The sequence below is a fragment of the Grampus griseus genome, assembly GCF_964374135.1.
Source record: "Grampus griseus genome assembly, chromosome: 12".
Classification (NCBI taxonomy): Eukaryota; Metazoa; Chordata; class Mammalia; order Artiodactyla; family Delphinidae; genus Grampus; species Grampus griseus.
Genome location: NC_139006.1, coordinates 27,195,855 through 27,217,872, shown reverse-complemented (window position 1 = coordinate 27,217,872; position 22,018 = coordinate 27,195,855). Strand labels below are relative to the sequence as shown.

General features: G+C 41.5%; 1 protein-coding gene across 3 annotated transcripts in view; it reads right to left on the bottom strand.

The window, feature by feature from the left end:
- The window catches only part of FAM210A (family with sequence similarity 210 member A), a 37,519-nt gene extending 15,511 nt beyond the window's left edge, over nucleotides 1–22,008 (bottom strand). For 2 of the 3 annotated variants that reach the window (XR_014297542.1, XM_082667713.1), the window contains exon 1: nucleotides 21,415–21,745. The gene's annotated coding sequence lies outside the window, so the exon portion shown is untranslated. Of the gene's footprint in view, nucleotides 1–21,414; nucleotides 21,746–21,823 lie in introns of those variants that run through there. The other variant, XM_082667714.1, reaches the window with a different exon arrangement.
- Between the last annotated feature and the right edge of the window lie 10 nt (nucleotides 22,009–22,018).

Genomic DNA, 22,018 nt, shown 5'->3' with positions numbered 1-22,018 from the left:
ACTTCTAGAAGGAAGAGACAGTGCCAATTTTCAGCAAACCAAGTCATATAAGACACATGGTCAAAGCTCTCTAAGGAAACACAGGGCCCAAAAAATGAGTCAAATTTTACATTAAAAACTAAAATTAAATCAATTTAAATTTAAATGGGTGGGTGATGGCTAGACTCCCAAAGGTATCCAATCACAATACTGGTGACATACACATTAAGACTCATGCGATTTCAAGGAACAAACCTACTTCAGATGAGTGCAAATAAAAGTAGAGGGCAGGGGCTTCCCTGGTGGCGCAGTGGTTGAGAGTCCGCCTGCCAATGCAGGGGACACGGGTTTGTGCCCCGGTCCAGGAAGATCCCACATCCACAGAGCAGCTGGGCCCGTGAGCCATGGCCGCTGAGCCTGCACGTCCGGAGCCTGTGCTCTGCAACAGGAGAGGCCACAACAGTGAGAGGCCTGCGTACCGCAAAAAAAAAAAAAAAAAAAAAGTAGAGGGCAGGCAGAGACTGAGTAGTATATTCAATATTCTGGAGTGAACAGGCTTCAGGAACATAAAATGACAAAGTAGAAATTTTCTTGTCTCACAGTCAGCACCTGTGTATAATGGCCTCAGCTCACTGGCAGCTTCCATTTCTTGATTTTACTAGTCTGCTCATATTTTCAATTAAAGATAAAAGTTTCTGGTTACTGGCCAATAACGGAGGCGCCATTCCTCTTAAGCCCTACCCAGATCAAGTCAGCTATATCTGGACAGGTGAATGAGTGGGCCTGAAGAAATTGTGAACTAACAGGCACCTAAAATATTTCTGATACACAGGGAGAATCTGGAGAACTTAATTTTGAATTTCTTCCAGTGAAATACAGTAATTCCAGTAATAAATATTTAAATCATGAGACTTAGCTTATTTCCTACAGAACGGTGACACGTTATTTTCCTGCTCCAGCAGCATGAAACTTTCATGTCTAGAGATGAGGGCACTGTTCTGAATTGCTTAGAATAATTTCTAAGTAAAGCCTGGTTCTTTTAATGACCTACTTAATTTTAGTAAGCAGGCTATAGCATCTAACTTAAAATGGAAAGCTTGGAATCTGAGAGGTCAGACTGCCTGGGTTCAAATTCTGAAAACCTTATTTATAAACTATGTAACCTTTGGACAAGTTTATCAGCCTCCCTATGCCTCGGTTTCCAATTTGTAAAATGGAGTTAATAATAGAACCTACTTCATAGGGTTGTTGTAAGGATAAAATGAATGAATACATGTAAAAGGTTTAGAAAATACTTAGCATGCAGCAAGTGCTCAGGAAATGTTACAAGTTATTATTATAAGTAAGCAAAATAGCCTATTGCCCTTATTTGCAGTGGTAAAGCCTGAGGATCAGTGCTTGAGCCAAAAGGAGGTTCTATAGGATAAACAGTTGCTTAGGATGGGTCTGGCCCAAAATTTAAAATTTATATGAAACTGTAACTAATCAATTCCCTAATACCTAACCTTTCAGAGACAGGGCTCAGGACCAGGCATGAGGAAGCAGTAACACACATGTCTGAAAGTCAGGAGCCTCTCATGTAGTCCTGAGGCAGAGCAAAGTAGAGTGAAGACACAGTGGTCAAGAGTAAAGGCATAGGGGCTTCCCTGGTGGCACAGTGGTTAAGAACCTGCCTGCCAATGCGGGGGACATGGGTTCGAGCCCTGGTCCAGGAAGATCCCACGTGCCGCGGAGCAACTAAGCCCGTGCACCAAAACTACTGAGCCTGCGCTCTACAGCCTGCGAACCACAGCTACCGAGCCTGCGTGCCGTAACTACTGAAGCCCATGCACCTAGAGCCCGTGCTCTGCAAAAAGAGAAGCCACCACAATGAGAAGCCCACGCAACAAAGAGTAGCCCCTACTCGCCGCAACTAGAGAGAGCCCGCATGCAGCAACGAAGACCCAACACAGCCAAAAATAAATAAATTTTTTTAAAAAAGAAGAAAGGCATAAGGAAGCAGTGGGAACCATGAGGGAGAGGGAGAGGGAGAGGGATGGGGAAAGGGAGAGGGGAGCTGAGTTAAAGGAATGAAGGGGAGGGTAGATGGACTGGAAACAAATGCCAGTGAGAAAGCACAAATATTAGAGTGCTGTTGGGATTCTAGGGCCACTATATCCTGAAATTGCAGTTCCATAAGGCCAAATGAGTTAGTTTATGAGACTCCTTTCCTCCCTCTATATCCTTACCATACCCATACTGCTCAAGGTTATATGAGCATGTTTCTGTTCCTCACACCTGGAAGCCTAAAACATTCAAGCAGCACTAGAAATACAATAGCTGCAAAAATTAACTAATTTATACTCTGTTCTTACATAAGAAATAAAAAAACAATGACTAAAAAGTTAGAGTTGAAGCAACAAATTTCAATAGCAGAACCTGGTTGTCTATTATGTGAATTCAAAGTAACTCTTTTGTCAAACAAATTCTTATTTGTAAGTCCAACAAAGGAAATAACTAGAAGCAAAGTTGCTCAGATTAAAGCAGGAGTGAGAGGAATGGAGCCTCTGGTTTGCCCCCACCTCCTCCAGCTCACAGGGCACAGCCACAGAAGCCCTAACAGTGAAAACAAAATCTCTGTGAATGTTGGTCCTACTTTGCCTAATTGCCAGTTTCCCACCAGTCACAACATAGGCACTTATTCCTACTGAAGCTCCTGAGCTCCACAGGCTAGATAAGAAACTCCAAGGAAAATTGAACAGATATTGGAATTTTCTTGGGGCCTGCCCACTAGCAGGACAACACAAGCTTTGCGACACCCCAGACTCCATACCCAACCGTGTCAGGAACCAGCCCCATCCACCAGCTATCTGACACTAGCTCTGAGACCCCTGGGCCCTGCAACCAGATTCCAGGACCTGGCTCTGTCTGCCAATAGGCTGGCACTAACCCCAGGACCTACCTTCACCCACTAGTGGGTGAGCAGCAGCCCCAGAGTCTCCTGGACCCTGACTCTGCTCACCAGTGAGCCAGCCCTAGCCCCAGGGCCCCCTGGGTTCTGCCGTCAGCCACCTTGTGACCTGGTCCTGCCAACCAGTGGCCAGCAGCCTCCACACAAGGCAGGGCCTGGCAACCAACCAGACCAGGGGCCAACCAAGCCCACCAGACTGCCCACATAGCCCACTACAACAGAAGGACCCATGCAGCCCTCATAGGGGGAAGCCCTAGAAAGCTAGGGTGATGAAAGGGAAGTGCACTGCTGGGACACATAGGATGACTCCTACAAAAGGCCACTTCTCCAAGGTCAGGAATGTAACTAACTTATCAGTTATGTTACAACAAAAACAGCAACTTAGGCAAAATGAGGCAAGAGAGGAACACATACCAAATGAAGGAACAAGATAAAACCCCAGAAGAAGAACTAAAAGTGGAGACAGGTAATCTACTTGATAAAGAGTTAGGACAGACAGACTTCCGGGAAGATGGCGGAAGAGTAAGACTCAAAGATCACCTTCCTCCCCACAGATACACCAGAAATACATCTACGCGTGGAACAACTCCTACGGAGCACCTACTGAACGCTGGCAGAAGACCTCAGACCTCCCAAAAGGCAAGGAACCCCCCACGCACCTGGTTAGGGCAAAAGAAAAAAATAAACAGAGACAAAAGGATAGGGACGGGTCCTGCACCAGCGGGAGGGAGCTGTGAAGGAGGAAATGTGTCCACACACTAGGAAGCCCCTTCGCGGGCGGAGGCTGCGGGTGGCGGACTGGGGGAGCTTCGGAGACGCGGAGGAGAACACAGCAACAGGGGTGCGGAGGGCAAAGCGGAGAGATTCCAGCGCAGAGGATCGGGGCCGACCGGCACTCACCGGCACTCACCGGCATTCACCAGAGGCTTGTCTGCTCGCCGGACGGGGCGGGCGGGGCTGGGAGCTGAGGCTCCGGCTTCTGTCGGAGCGCCGGGAGAGGACTGAGGTTGGCAGCGTGAACACAGCCTGCAGGGCGTTAGTGCACCGCGGCTAGCCGGGAGGCAGTCTGGGGAAAGGTCTGGACCTGCCGAAGAGGCAAGAGACTTTTTCTTCCCTCTTTGTTTCCTGGTGCACGAGGAGAGGGGATTAAGAACGCTGCTTAAGAGAGGTCCAGAGACCGGCGCGAGCCGCGGCTAAAAGTGCGGAGCCCAGAGACAGACATGAGACGCTAAGGCCGCTGCTGCCGCCACCAAGAAGCCTGTGTGCGAACACAGGTCACTATCCACACCCCCTTCCGGGGAGCCTGTGCAGCCCGCCACTGCCAGGGTCCGGGGATCCAGGGACAACTCCCCCGGGAGAACGCACGGCGCGCCTCAGGCTAGCAACGTCATGCCGGCCTCTGCCGCCGCAGGCCCGCCCCGCACTCCGAGACCCTCCCTACCCACCCCCCCCACGCCTGAGTGAGCCAGACCCTCCGAATCAGCGGGCTCCTTTAACCCCGTCCTGTCTGAGCAAAGAACAGACGCCCTCCGGCAACCTACACGCACAGGCGGGGCCAAATCCAAAGCTGAGCCCCTGGGAGCTGTGAGAACAGAGAAGAGAAAGGGAAATCTCTCCCAGCAGCCTCAGAAGCAGCGGATTAAAGCTCCACAATCAACTTGATGTACCCTGCATCTGTGGAATACATGAATAGACAACGAATCATCCCAAATTAAGGAGCGGTGTGGATGAAAAGCTCTTGGTGCTGCAGCCAGGAGTTAGTGCTGTGCCTCTGAGGTGGGAGAGCCAACTTCAGGACACTGGTCCACAAGAGGCCTCCCAGCTGCACATAATATCAAACAGCGAAAATCTCCCAGAGATCTCCATCTCAACGCCAGCACCCAGCTTCACTCAACGACCAGCAAGCTACAGTGCTGGACATCCTATGCCAAACAAATAGCAAGACAGGAACACAACCCCACCCATTAGCAGAGAGGCTGCCCAAAATCATAACAAGTCTACAGACACCCCAAAACACACCACGAGACGTGGACCTGCCCACCAGAAAGACAAGATCCAGCCTCATCCACCAGAACACAGGCACTAGTACCCTCCACCAGGAAGCCTACACACCCACTGAACCAACCTTAGCCACTGAGGACAGACACAAAAAACAACAGAAACTATGAACCTTCAGCCTGCAAAAAGAAGACCCCAAACACAGTAAGATAAGCAAAATGAAAAGACAGAAAAACACACAGCAGATGAAGGAGCAAGATAAAAACCCACCAGACCTAACAAATGAAGAGGAAATAGGCAGTCTACCTGAAAAAGAATTCAGAATAATGATAGTAAAGATGATCCAAAATCTTGGAAATAGAATAGACAAAATGCAAGAATCAGTTAACAAGGACCTAGAAGAACTAAAGATGAAACAAACAATGATGAACAACACAATAAATGAAATGAAAAATACTCTAGATGGGATCAATAGCAGAATAACTGAGGCAGAAGAACGGATAAGTGACCTGGAAGATAAAATAGTGGAAATAACTACTGCAGAGCAGAATAAAGAAAAAAGAATGAAAACAACTGAGGACAGTCTCAGAGACCTCTGGGACAACATTAAACGCACCAACATTCGAATTATAGGGGTTCCAGAAGAAGAAGAGAAAAAGAAAGGGACTGAGAAAATATTTGAAGAGATTATAGTTGAAAACTTCCCTAATATGGGAAAGGAAATAGTTAATCAAGTCCAGGAAGCACAGAGAGTCCCATACAGGATAAATCCAAGGAGAAACACGCCAAGACACATATTAATCAAACTGTGAAAAATTAAATACAAAGAAAACATATTAAAAGCAGCAAGGGAAAAACAACAAATAACACACAAGGGAATCCCCATAAGGTTAACAGCTGATCTTTCAGCAGAAACTCTGCAAGCCAGAAGGGAGTGGCAGGACATATTGAAAGTGTTGAAGGAGAAAAACCTGCAACCAAGATTACTCTACCCAGCAAGGATCTCATTCAGATTTGATGGAGAAATTAAAACCTTTACAGACAAGCAAAAGCTGAGAGAGTTCAGCACCACCAAACCAGCTTTACAACAACTGCTAAAGGAACTTCTGTAGGCAAGAAACACAAAAGAAGGAAAAGACCTACAATAACGAACCCAAAACAGTTAAGAAAATGGGAATGGGAACACACATATCGATAATTACCTTAAATGTAAATGGACTAAATGCTCCCATCAAAAGACACAGATTGGCTGAATGGATACAAAAACAAGACGCACATATTTGCTGTCTACAAGAGACCCACTTCAGACCTAGAGACACATACAGAGTGAAAGTAAGGGGATGGAAAAAGGTATTTCATGCAAATGGAAACCAAAAGAAAGCTGGAGTAGCAATTCTCATATCAGAAAAAATAAGACTTTAAAACAAAGACTATTAGAAGAGACAAAGAAGGACACTACATAATGATCAAGGGATCGATCCAAGAAGAAGATATAACAATTGTAAATATTTATGCACCCAACATAGGAGCACCTCAATACATAAGGCAAATACTGACAGCCATAAAAGGGGAAATCGACAGTAACACATTCATAGTAGGAGACTTTAACACCCCACTTTCACCAATGGACAGATCATCCAAAATGAAAATAAATAAGGAAACACAAGCTTTAAATGATACATTAAACGAGATGACTTAATTGATATTTATAGGACATTCCATCCAAGAACAACAGAATACACATTTTTCTCAACTGCTCATGGAACATTCTCCAGGATAGATCATATCTTGGGTCACAAATCAAGCCTTGGTAAATTTAAGAAAATTGAAATTGTATCAAGTATCTTTTCCGACCACAACGCTATGAGACTAGATATCAATTACAGGAAAAGATCTGTAAAAAATACAAACACATGGAGGCTAAACAATACACTACTTAATAACGAAGTGATCACTGAAGAAATCAAAGAGGAAATCAAAAAATACCTAGAAACAAATGACAATGGAGACACGACGACTCAAAATCTATGGGATGCAGCAAAAGCAGTTCTAAGAGGGAAGTTTATAGCAATACAATCCTACCTTAAGAAACAGGAAACATCTCGAATAAAAAACCTAACCTTGCACCTAAAGCAATTAGAGAAAGAAGAACAAAAAAACCCAAAAGTTAGCAGAAGGAAAGAAATCATAAAAATCAGATCAGAAATAAATGAAAAAGAAATGAAGGAAACGATAGCAAAGATCAATAAAACTAAAAGCTGGTTCTTTGAAAGGATAAACAAAATTGATAAACCATTAGCCAGACTCTTCAAGAAAAAAAGGGAGAAGACTCAAATCAATAGAATTAGAAATGAAAAAGGAAAAGTAACAACTGACACTGCAGAAATACAAAAGATCATGAGAGATTACTACAAGCAACTCTATGCCAATAAAATGGACAACCTGGAAGAAATGGACAAATTCTTAGAAAGGCACAACCTGCCAAGACTGAATCAGGAAGAAATAGAAAATATGAACAGACCAATCACAAGCACTGAAATGGAAGCTGTCATTAAAAATCTTCCAACAAACAAAAGCCCAGGACCAGATGGCTTCACAGGCGAATTCTATCAAACATTTAGAGAAGAGCTATCACCTAACCTTCTCAAACTCTTCCAAAATATAGCAGAGGGAGGAACACTCCCCAACTCATTCTACGAGGCCACCATCACCCTGACACCAAAACCAGACAAAGATGTCACAAAGAAAACTACAGGGCAATATCACTGATGAACATAGATGCAAAAATCCTCAACAAAATACTAGCAAACAGAATCCAACAGCACATTAAACGGATCATACACCATGATCAAGTGGGGTTTATTCCAGGAATGCAAGGATTCTTCAATATACGCAAATCAATCAACGTGATACACCATATTAACAAATTGAAGGAGAAAAACCATATGATCATCTCAATAGATGCAGAGAAAGCTCTTGACAAAATTCAACACCCATTTATGATAAAAACCCTGCAGAAAGTAGGCATAGAGGGAACTTTCCTCAACATAATAAAGGCCATATATGACAAACCCACAGCCAACATCGTCCTCAATGGTGAAAAACTGAAAGCATTTCCACTAAGATCAGGAACAAGACAAGGTTGCCCACTCTCATCACTCTTATTCAACATAGTTTTGGAAGTTTTAGCCACAGCAATCAGAGAAGAAAAGGAAATAAAAGGAATCCAAATCAGAAAAGAAGTAAAGCTGTCACTCTTTGCAGATGACATGATACTATACATAGAGAATCCTAAAGATGCTACCAGAAAACTACTAGAGCTAATCAATGAATTTGGTAAAGTAGCAGGATACAAAATTAATGCACAGAAATCTCTGGCATTCCTATACACTAATGATGAAAAATCTGAAAGTGAAATCAAGAAAACACTCCCATTTACCATTGCAACAAAAAGAATAAAATATCTAGGAATAAACCTACCTAAGGAGCAAAAGACCTGTGTGCAGAAAACTATAAGACACTGATGAAAGAAATTAAAGATGATACAAACAAATGGAGAGATATACCATGTTCTTGGATTGGAAGAATCAACATTGTGAAAATGACTCTACTACCCAAAGCAATCTACAGATTCAATGCAATCCCTATCAAACTACCACTGGCATTTTTCACAGAACTAGAACAAAAAATTTCACAATTTGTATGGAAACACAAAAGACCCCGAATAGCCAAAGCAATCTTGAGAACGAAAAACGGAGCTGGAGGAATCAGGCTCCCTGACTTCAGACCATACTACAAAGCTACAGTAATCAAGACAGTATGGTACTGGCACAAAAACAGAAATATAGATCAATGGAACAGGATAGAAAGCCCAGAGATAACCCCACGCACATATGGTCACCTTATCTTTGATAAAGGAGGCAGGAATGTACAGTGGAGAAAGGACAGCCTCTTCAATAAGTGGTGCTGGGAAAACTGGATAGCTACATGTAAAAGTATGAGATTAGATCACTCCCTAACACCATACACAAAAATAAGCTCAAAATGGATTAAAGACCTAAATGTAAGGCCAGAAACTATCAAACTCTTAGAGGAAAACATAGGCAGGACACTCTATGACATAAATCACAGCAAGGTCCTTTTTGACCCACCTCCTAGAGAAATGGAAATAAAAACAAAAATAAACAAATGGGACCTAATGAAACTTCAAAGCTTTTGCGCAGCAAAGGAAACCATAAAGAAGACCAAAAGACAACCCTCAGAATGGGAGAAAATATTTGCAAATGAAGCAACTGACAAAGGATTAATCTCCAAAATTTATAAGCAGCTCATGCAGCTTAATAACAAAAAAAACAAACAACCCAATCCAAAAATGGGCAGAAGACCTAAATAGACATTTCTCCAAAGAAGATATACAGACTGCCAACAAGCACATGAAAGAATGCTCAACATCATTAATCATTAGAGAAATGCAAATCAAAACTACAATGAGATATCATCTCACACCAGTCAGAATGGCCATCATCAAAAAATCTAGAAACAATAAATGCTGGAGAGGGTGTGGAGAAAAGGCAACCCTCTTACACTGTTGGTGGGAATGTAAATTGATACAGCCACTGTGGAGAACAGTATGGAGGTTCCTTAAAAAACTACAAAAAGAACTACCATATGACCCAGCAATCCCACTACTGGGCATATACCCTGAGAAAACCATAATTCAAAAAGAGTCATGTACCAAAATGTTCATTGCAGCTCTATTTACAATAGCCCAGAGATGGAAACAACCTAAGTGTCCATCATCGGATGAATGGATAAAGAAGATGTGGCACATATATACAATGGAATATTACTCAGCCATAAAGAGAAATGAAATTGAGCTATTTGTAATGAGGTGGATAGACCTAGAGTCTGTCATACAGAGTGAAGTAAGTCAGAAAGAGAGAGACAAATACCTTATGGTAACACATATATATGGAATTTAAGAAAAAAAAATGTCATGAAAAACCTAGGGGTGAAACAGGAATAAAGACACAGACTTACTAGAGAATGGACTTGAGGCTATGGGGAGGGGGAAGGGTAAACGGTGACAAAGCGAGAGAGAGGCATGGACATATATACACTACCAAACATAAGGTAGATAGCTAGTGGGAAGCAGCCACATAGCACAGGGAGATCAGCTTGGTGCTTTGTGACCGCCTGGAGGGGCGGGATAGGGAGGGTGGGAGGGAGGGAGATGCAAGCGGGAAGAGATATGGGAACATATGTATATATATAACTGATTCATTTTGTTGTGAAGCTGAAACTAACATACCATTGTAAAGCAATTATACTCCAATAAAGATGTTAAAATGAAAAAAAAAAGTTAGGACAGTTATCATAAAGATGATCAAATAACTCAGGAGAAGAATGGATGCACAGAGAGATAAGTTAGAAGCTTTAAAAAAGAATTAGAAAATATAAAGAACAACCAAACAGAAATGAAGAATACAATAACTGAAATGAAAAATACGCTAGAAGGAATCAACAGTATACTTAGTGATACAGAGGCATAGATCAGCGAGCTGGAAGACAGAGTAGTGGAAATCACTGTTCTGAACAGGAAATAGAAAAAACAATGAAAAGAAATGAGAGCAGTTTAAGAGACCTCTGGGACAACATCAAGTGGACTAATATTCACATTATTGGGGTCCCAGAAGGAGAAGACAGAGAGAAAGGGGATGAGAACATACCTAAGGAGGTGAAAGACCTGTACTTGAACACTGATGAAAGAAACTGAAGATGACACAAATGGAAAGATATACCATGTTCATAGATTGGAAAAATATTTTTAAAATGACCATACTACCCAAGGCGATCTTCAGATTCAATGCAATCTCTATCAAAATACCAAGGGCATTTTTCACAGAAATAGAAAAAATAATTTCAATATTTGTATGGAAACACAAAAGACCCCCAAATAGCCAAAACAATCTTGAGAAAGAACAGAGCTGGAGGAATCAGTCCCTGACTTCAGACTACAATAATCAATCAGTATGGTACTGGCACAAAAAGAGACACAGATCAGTGGAACAAAATAGAGAGCCCAGAAATAAACCCCTGCACTTATGGTCAATTAATCTACAACAAAGAAGGCAAGAATATACAATGGAAAAAAGAGTCTCTTTAGTAAGTGGTGCTGGAAAACTGGACAGCTACATGTAAAAAAATTAGAACATTCTCTAACACCATATACAAAAATAAACTCAAAATGCATTAAATACCCAAATGTAAGACCAGATAGTATAAAACTCTTAGAGGAAAACACAGGCAAAACACTCTTTGACATAAATTGCAGCATTATTTTTTTGGCCCCATCTCCTAAAGCACAGGAAATAAAAGCAAAATAAACAAATGGGACCTAATTAAACTTAAAGCTTTTGCACAGCGAAGGAAACCATCGGTAAAATGAACAAGACAACCTCCTGAATGGGAGAAAATATTTGCAAATGACGTGACCGATAAGGAGTTATATCCAAAATATATAAATAGCTCATAAAACTCAATATCAAACAACAACAAAAACTACCACAACCCAATTACAAAATGGGCACAAGACCTGAATAGACATTTTTCCAAAGACATACAGATGGCCAACAGGCACATGAAAAGATGCTCAACACTGTTAATCATCAGAGAAATGCACAAAGGTTGGCGAGGATATGGAGAAAAGGGAACCCTTGTACGTTGCTGATGGAAATGTAAATTGGTGCAGCCAATTTGGTGCAGTGGAAAACAGTATAGGAGGTTTCTCAAAAGAACTAAAATTGAACTACCATATGACCCAGCAATTCCACTCCTAAGTATATATCTGAAAAAATGAAAACATGAAAAATATTGAAAAAATTCAAAAAGATACATGCACCCCAACATTCACTGCAGCATTATTTACAATTGCTAAGATATGGAAGCAACCTAAATGTCTATCAACAGATGAATGGATAAAGAAGATGTGGTATATATAAATGGAATACTACTCAGCCATAAAAAAACAAAATTTTTTCATATGCAACAACATGGATGGACTTGCAGGATATCAGGTTAAGTGAAATAAGTCACAGAAAGACAAATACTGTATGGTATCACTTATATGTGGAATCTAAAAAGAACAAACTAGTGAATATGACAAAAAAGAAACACAGAGAACAAACTAGTGGTTACTAGTTGGGAGAGGGAAGGGAGGAGGGGAAAAATAGGGGTAGAGGATTAAGAGGTACAAACTACAATGGATAAAATAAACTACAAGGATATCCTGTACAACACAGGGAATATAGCAAATATTTTATAACTATAAATGGAATATAACCTTAAAAATTGTGAATCACTATGTTGTACACCTAAAACTTACACACTACATCAACTATACCTCAATTTAAAAAAAAAAAAGAAGGAAATCTTCCCATTTGCAACAACATGGATAAACCTTGAGGGCTTTATGTTAAACAAAGTAAGTCAGAAAGGAAAAGAAAAATATTGTATGATCTCACTTATATGTGGAATCTTAAAAACAACAACAAAGACCCAAACTCAAATTTGTACATACAGAGAATGGAGTGGTGGTTGCTGGGGAGGGCAGGGGGGTGAGGGAAGAAGGCCTGGTGAAATGGATGAAGGTGTTCAAAAGGTACAAGCTTCCAGTTATAAAATACGTAAGTAGTCATGAGGATGCAATGCACAGCATGGTGACTATAATTAATATTGCATTGTATATTTGAAAGTTACTAGGAAAGTAGATCTTAAAAGTTCTTATCACAAGAAAAAAATTCTGTAACTATGTGAGATGATGGATATTAACTAGACTGTGGTGATCATTTTGCAATATATACAAATATCTGAATCATTATGTTATACAGCTGAAACTAACACAATGTTACATATCAATTATATCTCAATTGAAAAAATGTTCATGCTCATCAGCATGTCTCTAGAGAATTGCAAATTAAAACAAGATACCACTACACATCTATTAGAATGACTAATATCCAAAACACTGACAACAAATGCTGCGGAGGTTGTGGAACAACAGCAACGGTCATTCATTGCTGGTGGGAATGCAAAATGGTACAGTCACTTTGGAAGACAGTTTGGCAGTTTCGTATAAGCTAAACGTAGGCTTACAATGAGTCAGCAATAGCACTCCTAGGTACTTAACCAAAATGAGCTGAAAATTTACATCCACACAAAAACCTGCACACAAATGTTTACAGCAGCTTAATTCATAATTGCCAAAAACTGGACATAACCAAGAAGTCCTTGAATAGATGAGTGGATAAACAAACTGATATACTGTATGATTCCAACATTCTGGAAGAGGTGTGACATTCTGGAAGAGGTGAAACTATAGAGATCAGTGGTAAAAAGATCAGTGGTTTCCAGGGTGGGGGAGGGAAGGGATGAATAGAAGGAGCACAGGACATTTTTAGGGGAGTGAAACATTCTGTATGATACTGTAATGGTGGATAAATGTCATTATGCAATTGCTAAAACCCACAAAAATAAATATACAACACAAAGAGTGAGCCCTAATGTGAACTATGAACTTTAGTTAATAATGTATTGATATTGTTCATCAATTCTAAAAAACGTACCACACTAATACAAGATGTCAATAATAGGGGAAACAGTGTGTGGGTGGGTGGGGTGGATAAGGGGGGAATTCTCTGTACTATCTCTGCGCCATGTTTTTATAAACCTAAACTTCGCTAAAATAGTCCATTCATTAATTTCTTTAAAGACAGTACACTGTGGCCTTACCCAATACAACTGATACATAGTATAACTTTAACTTGAAGTACAGGTATGAGAACAGGATAAACGTAGAACTCATCAGGTTGAAACATAATAAAAAGGATAAATGAAGGAAAGAACTGCCTCTACTTATACAAAGTCCTCAATTACCATCAAACAGGAGGAAATTCGAATTTTCTCCTTTCAACAGATTAATATTCTAATTTATTCATTTTGATCTCTCTCTTAATCACACCTTGACTGCTGTTTCAAATCAAATTGAGTTTGCTGTTTAGAAAAAGTCACAGGATGCAAATTTATTTGCAGCACTTTCTGGGCTGTTACTTTCCTGCTCCGTAAGGCACTGGATGGCTTCAACTTAATTTCTATTATATAACCCATCTTCTTCAATCTATTCTGCTTTTACGCTTTCTATTACCAAAATTGAGCCACTAAAGCTGTGGCAATGATGAAGCCATTGTTAAATTTCTAATCTTCAGAAAAGGTTAAATTATGCCCCCTAGTGAATTCCCAAGGAATTTCATTAATGACTCATTGATTTCCCCAGCTTGTAAAGAAAATCAAATTTTCCAAAATTACTACACAAATATCTTAATTTACACAAAATGTTTCTCTTTTTTTATCTCTTTTCAGAGGCTCTAAGTTCAACAAGGCAAGTCAGGGTGATTTGTTATGGTAACACTGGTCCAGAATCCACGTGGTTCCAGACTTCCACCCACTTCCCTTTTGGGCTGTGGCAGGTGTTATCCCATTGCAATGGGAAGAATGCAAGCTTTACAGTCAGAAAGACTAGTTCCGACCTTTTCTGGAATTACTTTACTTAGCTCTTTTCCTCATTCCTAAAATGGAGTTAAATACACTTTTATCATATTGCATTTATATGATTAAATGAGATAAAGTATAGTATCTAGCACTTAATATGCTGGATCAATAATTAATTCTAGCTTTCTTTCTTCATCGTCTCATCTACTGACCTGGTCAAACCAAGCTCACAGTCTTCCTTCATCTAAACTTCTGCCATTATTCCATTTGTTTGACCCATGCAAAATCCCAGCCTCTCTAGCAATACACTCCACTGGTCATACCTTTGTCACTGAAATAATCTGTTACTGACCCACAACTGAAATCCTCAAACTATACTATCCCACTCTCTTCAGCCTCTTCTTCTTCCAGCTTCCACTCCTTTACTCTCTCTGGACTCTAGTTCCAGGACCTTGTCCCACTTTACCCTCCTTTTCCTTCAAATCCAACAGCTCCTCCTGGTTTCACTCTTAAGTCTTTATCCAGCCTGGATTCTACAGTGCATTACTTGAATCACTACTTTGTCCTTCTGCAACACCAGACCACAAAATCTAATCCAGAGCCAGTCCAACCATCTGTTTTTCCCACAACTACATCCCACAATCATAGCTGAGCACTAACAAAAGCCACATAACTGAGTAAATTAGTACCAGCATACATTGATGGTACATCATTCTACCTCAGAAAGGCTCTGAGTGCTGTGACAACCGATGATGGTTTCTGATCAGATGAGCTTCCTCCACCATTCCTCACTTTTCCCAATCTCTTCAAGCCTCATACTTCACTTTCAGATGGTAAAATATAAAGTATACATCAGATCATGTCTCTCCTCTGTTTAAAGCTCCCCAATTTCTCCCAAGGTAAGTCCTTACAACTGCCTACAATGCCTTACACCAGCAGTCCCCAACCCTTTTGGCACCAGGGACCAGTTTTGTGGAAGACAATTTTTCCATGGACTGGGGGCGGGGCATCGGGGGTGGGGATAGGTGCAGGTGGTAATGCAAGCGATGGGGAGTGGCAGATGAAGGTTTTCACCGCTGCTCACCTCCTGCTGTGTGGCCCAGTTCCTAACAGGCCGTGAACCGGTAATGGTCCGAGGCCAGGGAGTTGGGGACCCCTGCCTTATACAACCTTCTACCTTTCCCTCACTGAATACATCACCTACTCTCAGTCTGTGCCTTGCTCACTCTCCTCCAGCCACACTAGCCCCCCTACAGCTCTTCGAACATGCTAAAAAGGCCCCTGCTTTAAGAACTCTGCATTAACTGTTCCCTCTGCTTGGAAGAGTCTTTCTCCAGATATCTGCATGACTAACTCCTTCACTTCCTACAAGTCTTTGTTCAAATGGTACCCGCTCCATGGGGTCACTGCTCCCAATCCTTTCTCTTCCAGCCCTGTCATCCCAATATTGCTTATCTTGCTCTATTTGTTTCTTTTTCCATAGCACTTATTGTCTAACACCCTACATGATTCACTTATTTATTATTGTTTTAGGATAATTATTATTCACTTATTATTATCATTTAAGTCCATTTAAGGACTGACAAGGACAGAATTTTTTTTCCCCTGTTTTGTTCACTACTGCATCTCAGGTGCCGACAACAAAGGTTGGCTGGCACATAGGAGGCACCTAATATTTGTTAAATGAATAATTAGATAAAGCTATCCTCCACTTCCCCTTAAAAATGAACCAAAATTATTAGGGGATGAATTTTCTCAACTTCAGCCTTCTCCCTTCCAGTTACCTGCATCCAAACCCATCTCAGCGTTAGTTAACTGCCTCCTCAGAAAATGAACTAGCCCTCCATTCAAAGCCCATTCCTCCATCTGTGTTCTAGATCTAAACTCTTCCTGTGTCTTCCAAGAATTCTGCTCAACCAAGTTTTCCTTGTATTTTTCTACTGCTATTCTTTTTCCTGTACTCCAACTGCCCTCTCCTCTGGCTTCTTTCCTTCAGCATATACATATGCAATTAAGAAAATATGTCTCTCTATAGTATCTGCCCAATTTCCAATTACCTTCACTTCATTTAAGGATCCCCAGTTTAGTGGCAGCAAAGTCACTGTAATTTCTGACCCACAGAGAAGAGCAATCATAGAGCTCTTCATGGATGCTGGGGCTCCCCTCACAAATTTAATTCTCCCAGTCACGGTGAAAAGTTTCTCTTCTGGACTCCCCCAGAGTGGGTGAGCTGCTCTTATGTGTTAAATCCACTCTACCATTCCAGTGTCTCTAAACCTTTGGACCCCTTCCTCTTTAGTGTACCAAGGCAGGTCTGGCATTTCAACTTCATTTAGCGTGGGTTACCTTTTGGTCCATGCTTCAGCCAACCAAACTGTTGAGAGCCCTTTCTAACCCCTCAAGCTATAAAAGTGAATCAAGAATCTCTGCTTAGTGGGCCTATATCAGTAAATTTAGCCCGGCCCAACTTTATGTTCCTTCCACCATTATCCCACATCCTTAATATCCATTCCTAAACATATCCCCCAGATTTCCATGTGTATAAACAAATAAACATTCCTGCCATTTTTTAAGAGTATGGCACACCCCCTCAGGTCACACTTTGTAGCTGACCCTTGAGGGCTTGTTAGGGTGGGAATCTACTTATAGGTCTAGAAGCAAAGAAGTGTGGTAGAGGTAGTTCTTGAGGAGAATCAATCAGCAATGTCTAGTCTTCAGGGAAGGTCATTACAGGTTAACTTCCTCAAACAGGAGTGGAAAGACTGCTTCTACCGCCAAAGAAGACTAATGAAAACTTAGGGGTTCAATACTCCATTCCAAATTTGAGGATCTCAACCTTCCCCAGTCAATGCTCTCATTTTAACAGCAGACACCCTGTTAGAATGGGAATTCATTTTGCATTGTAATCCAGCCACTCTGCAGGATAAGAGTTTGGTTTTCAGCAATCTCAGCTCTGCATCTATGTGAGAAGGGCAGACATAGAAACTTTCTGGTCATTTATACAGAGCTTGAGCTGGGAATTTCAAGACCTGAGCTCATCACTCTCCACCTCCCACCCCCCTTTCTCCGAAAACAGAGCAACCAGTCAGTCTCATTACACTTGTTCATCATCTGGGAAAAATGTTTTAAATCTTCAAATACATGATCACCCAGAACCTGGTCTTTCATTAAGTATCTGAGTAGTAGTATCCAATGGTGGTATTTTGCATATCTCTATTGTCATATCACATCGTGGGCTACAGTGCCTGCCTTCTTTACCACTGAAAATAGTCAAGGGTGCCTTTAAATCTAATCAGATTAGAGAACCAATTTCAGGAATGCCATACCCAATCCAGAAAATTCATCCTTAAGATTCTGTTCCTCTAGAACCACTCTCAGTACCAAAATCTGAATCAGACAGGGTTCTCCAGAGATACAGAACCAACAGGAAAAAACATATACATATATCTATATCTACCTATTGGGAATCTATTATTAGATTGTTTATTTAAATAGATATATTTATTTTAAGGAACTGGCTCACACAATTGTGAGGGCTACACATCTGAAATGTGTAGAGCAGATTTGCAGGCTGGAAACTCATACAAGAGTTGACGCCACATGCAGTGGTTGAGAATCCGCCTGCCAGTGCAGGGGACACGGGTTCCATCCCTGGTCCAGGAAGATCCCACATGCCGCGGAGCAACTAAGCCCGTGCGCCACAACTACTGAGCCTGTGCTCTAGAGCCCACGAGCCACACCTACTGAGCCTGATTGCTACAACTACTGAAGCCCGTGCGCCTAGAGCCCATGCTCCACAACAAGAGAAGCCACCACAGTAAGAAGCCGTGCACCACAACGAAGAGTAGCCCCAGCTCGCCGCAACTAGAGAAAGCCCGCGTGCAGCAATGAACACCCAACACAGCGAAAAATAAATAAATTAAATAAATAAATTTTAAAAAAAAAGAATTGATGCCACAGCCTTGGGATTTTTTTCTTCTTGAGGCACCTCAGTTTGAAATTTAGGTTTTCAATTGATTGAATGAGGCTCACCTGTATTATGAAGGGTAATCTCCTTAAAGTCAATTGATTACAGATGTTGACACATTTTCAAAATACCATCACAGTATCACTTAATAGGTACTATAGCCATGTCTAGTTAACATATAAAACTAATCATCACACATATAAACTTACAGATTTCTAAAGCAAATCTTTACTTTCTATTACAGGAAAAACCTTTTAAACAATAATATCTTATGTGTTCAAAAAAGGCAATAAAATTTCAGTAGGGACACTTCGGCTGAGCGGACTGAAGGAATGAACAGTTCTTCCAAAACTATTTGGAGAAACACAGCTTCTACAACCACCTCTCTTTCCTACCTCCAAGAACACTATCATTCCTAGGAAGCTATAATATTGTATCTACATTTTAAAAACAATTTTTATGTTTCAAAAATGTGATCTTCAACTCCACAACAGAAATGACACCTTAAAATTACCCACCTCTGAGTGCTCTCACTTTAAGGGATGGTATCTATTGAAACTGTTGCTTGCCTTTAGTCTGACCAGAAAACTTACAAATTACTACTTCATTTTCTCTCACTGACAAAAGTATAACATCTTATGGAAAAACCCAAACGAACTTTTTGGCCAACCCAATACAAACCAGGAGAAATCCAAACCAGTCTGGGTGAATAATGGACCAAATAATCAAAACAGCACATAAAGAAATCTTATAAATAGGCTGAAATAAATCCTGTATGTCCTTTCAAAAAAAAAATGGGATTTTTAAAAACCTCTCTAGGCTATTCATTCATCCATTACCACCCCACTATGTGCCAGGCACTGTTCAAGGCACCAGGGTTAAACCACTGAACAAAATGATGATCCCTGTCTTGCTAGAGTTCATACGCTAGCAAGACAACATCCTTATCCAGCTATTTTCTCTCTGAACATAATAACCCAAGCATTAAGAAGTATCAAAACATTTTCTGAAAATCTACTATGTTTCAGTCAACTTCCAGTTCTGAGTCTGGCCTTAAACTGGCACTGTTTCATCATTAGCATAGAGTCTGATTTCTGGAGTCAGGCTGCCTGGATCCAAAACCTAGCCCACCACTACTTCCCAGTTGCATAACGTTGGACAAGTTACTTACCCCTCACCTATAAAACAAAAATAATCATAACAACTATCCCACTGAAAATGTAAGAGTTAAATGACTTCAAATGTATAAAGCACTTAATTTGGCACACAGAAGGTACTAAACTATCAGCTATTATTATTTTAATTCAACTTCCAGAAAACCGTTTATTACTCAGGCAATGGTGGGAAACATAACACCAATGGTAACTTTTAAAATATTCTTATCTAGCCCATTTACTCTCTCCATCACTACTACCTTCAAGAGTTCATACTCTATTCTTGAAACCAGTGGGTAATCATTAAATCCATTTCACCTGTAACCTGCCTTACACCCTTTTCCAATTACCTTTCCCCACACTCCCACCTCAGACAGCCCTACTTCTTTATTCTTTATCCCATAAATACCCAGAGCCCTTCGCTTTAGGATAGATAGACTAGTTTTCCTGTCTCCTCACTTGCTTGCCTTGTGAATAAACCCTCTCTTTGCTGCGAACCTCAGCATCTCAGTGTTTGGCTTGCTGGGAGTTGGGCAAAACGAACCTGGTTCAGAAATATTCTCAACGGAATCTACTTGACTTCTAGTTAACTTTAATAAAACCTACAAAATGTGATCTCTATATATCTCATTCACAACATCAATTCACGGTAGAGTTTGTATAAACATATAGTTAGGAGGCTTTTAATCTAATGAGAAAATTTCTTAAAAAGTCAAAATTAGATTCCTTTTCCATAAAATTACAACAGCAACTATCATAAGAAACTTTAGCATTGGAACCAGCATGTATGGATATGTAATTAGCCAGTTCTAAATGCATGAATACGCAATAACACATTCAATCTCTAGGATAACCTTTGCAGTTGTCAATAATAATGAACTCAGGTGGAGAGCAAAACAACCTACTATAAAAATAAACAACAAAGAGAAAAGTAAAAATATGCCATGTAGAAAAATATATTTTCCCAATACGCTGTGAAAAGTAACAAGTACTACTAAATCACACTGAGGAAGAGACATTTCGTCATAGTGATTTTCTACACGTCAGCTGTGGCAGGCCACTAATTTATGTTTAGAGAAATAAATAAGGATACATTTAACTGAATTTTTAGGTTTGATGCTTAAACGTTCTTGGAAGGATCACTGGCTATTTTGTATGCATAAAGAGTATTTACAGACACATACTCAAGTAATCTTACTTGTGTTATGAGGGCGGTAAGTATCAAAGGTGCATGCATCACTATGGTAAAAAAAAAAAATCAACCTCGAAAAAAAAAATAATGAACTGGTTAATTCTCAACTTAGCTCACTGCATATAATAAAAAAAAATACAAGTACAGTCATCTGAAATGGATGGTTCATCCTCATTCATTAAAAACAGACTTCATTCTTGGTCCAAAGTTTATAAGTGGTCAACAACCTCAGAAAGGTTAGTGCCCACAATTTAGAATTTTGACTCGATTGTAAAGTACATGCTGCGAATGTTGCTTTCCCCCAGGCGAAGTCTAGTGGCCAATATAACTGCGTCTACTGACAAGTATGCAGGCTAGTGAACCTATTTCCAAAGCTGCTTTTAAACGGATCAATTTTGGTGAAGAATAATGGAAAACGTATTTCTGATCCCGTTTTACACCCTTCAGGTGGGAGGTGCTGAGGCACAAAGCATCAACAATTTTAGGTCCACAGGCACAGTTTTGACCCTAGTCTGGGGTGGTAAGCAGGTACCTGCGACTCTCCAGTAGATATTTAAGGGAAAGGACAAACAAAGCGTGTTGACTCCCCAACCATCCCATACCAAAATCCAGAAAACACAGATACTACCAGGAAGGTGTTTCTCCTAAACAGGTGTGGGCTGCCCCTTCCTTCAGAGTCTGACAGATGAGAACGGCCCTCTCGAGAGAAGTCTGGCTGAACCTCCCGAATGCGGCGGTAGGGAGCGACACGCGGTCCCCGGGGAGAAGTAGGGCGCCGCGCGTTTCCGAATCAAGTCCGAGCGCGGGGGCTCTCAGGCCCCTCCCGGCCGGCGTCCAAGTAAAGGCAGAGCAAAGGGTGAAGGTGGCAGAGCGGAGGCTGGAAAACCGCTCCACAGACAGGGTTTGCAGGACACCGGCGCACAGCGAAGGGCGGGGTGACCTCTGTCCGCCCCGGGGGGCGCTCACCGCCGCGTACCACGTTGAGGAGGCCCAGCCGACTGCCCGGCCCCGCCCCCAGAGGCCTCGACCCAGGATACCTCAGGACCTGAGGCCGCCGCCGCCGCTCCCCGCCGTGCGGCCGCTTGAAGCCCCCGCCGTGTCCCTCCGCAGAGCCACCAGCCGAGCGTGGGTCAGGGCGCCGAAAGCCGCGTGCTCAGGCGACCCAGTCTCCGGCCCGCCCGCCCAACACACCGGCCCCACCAACCACTGGCTCGCACCGCGCTTGCCGGCGC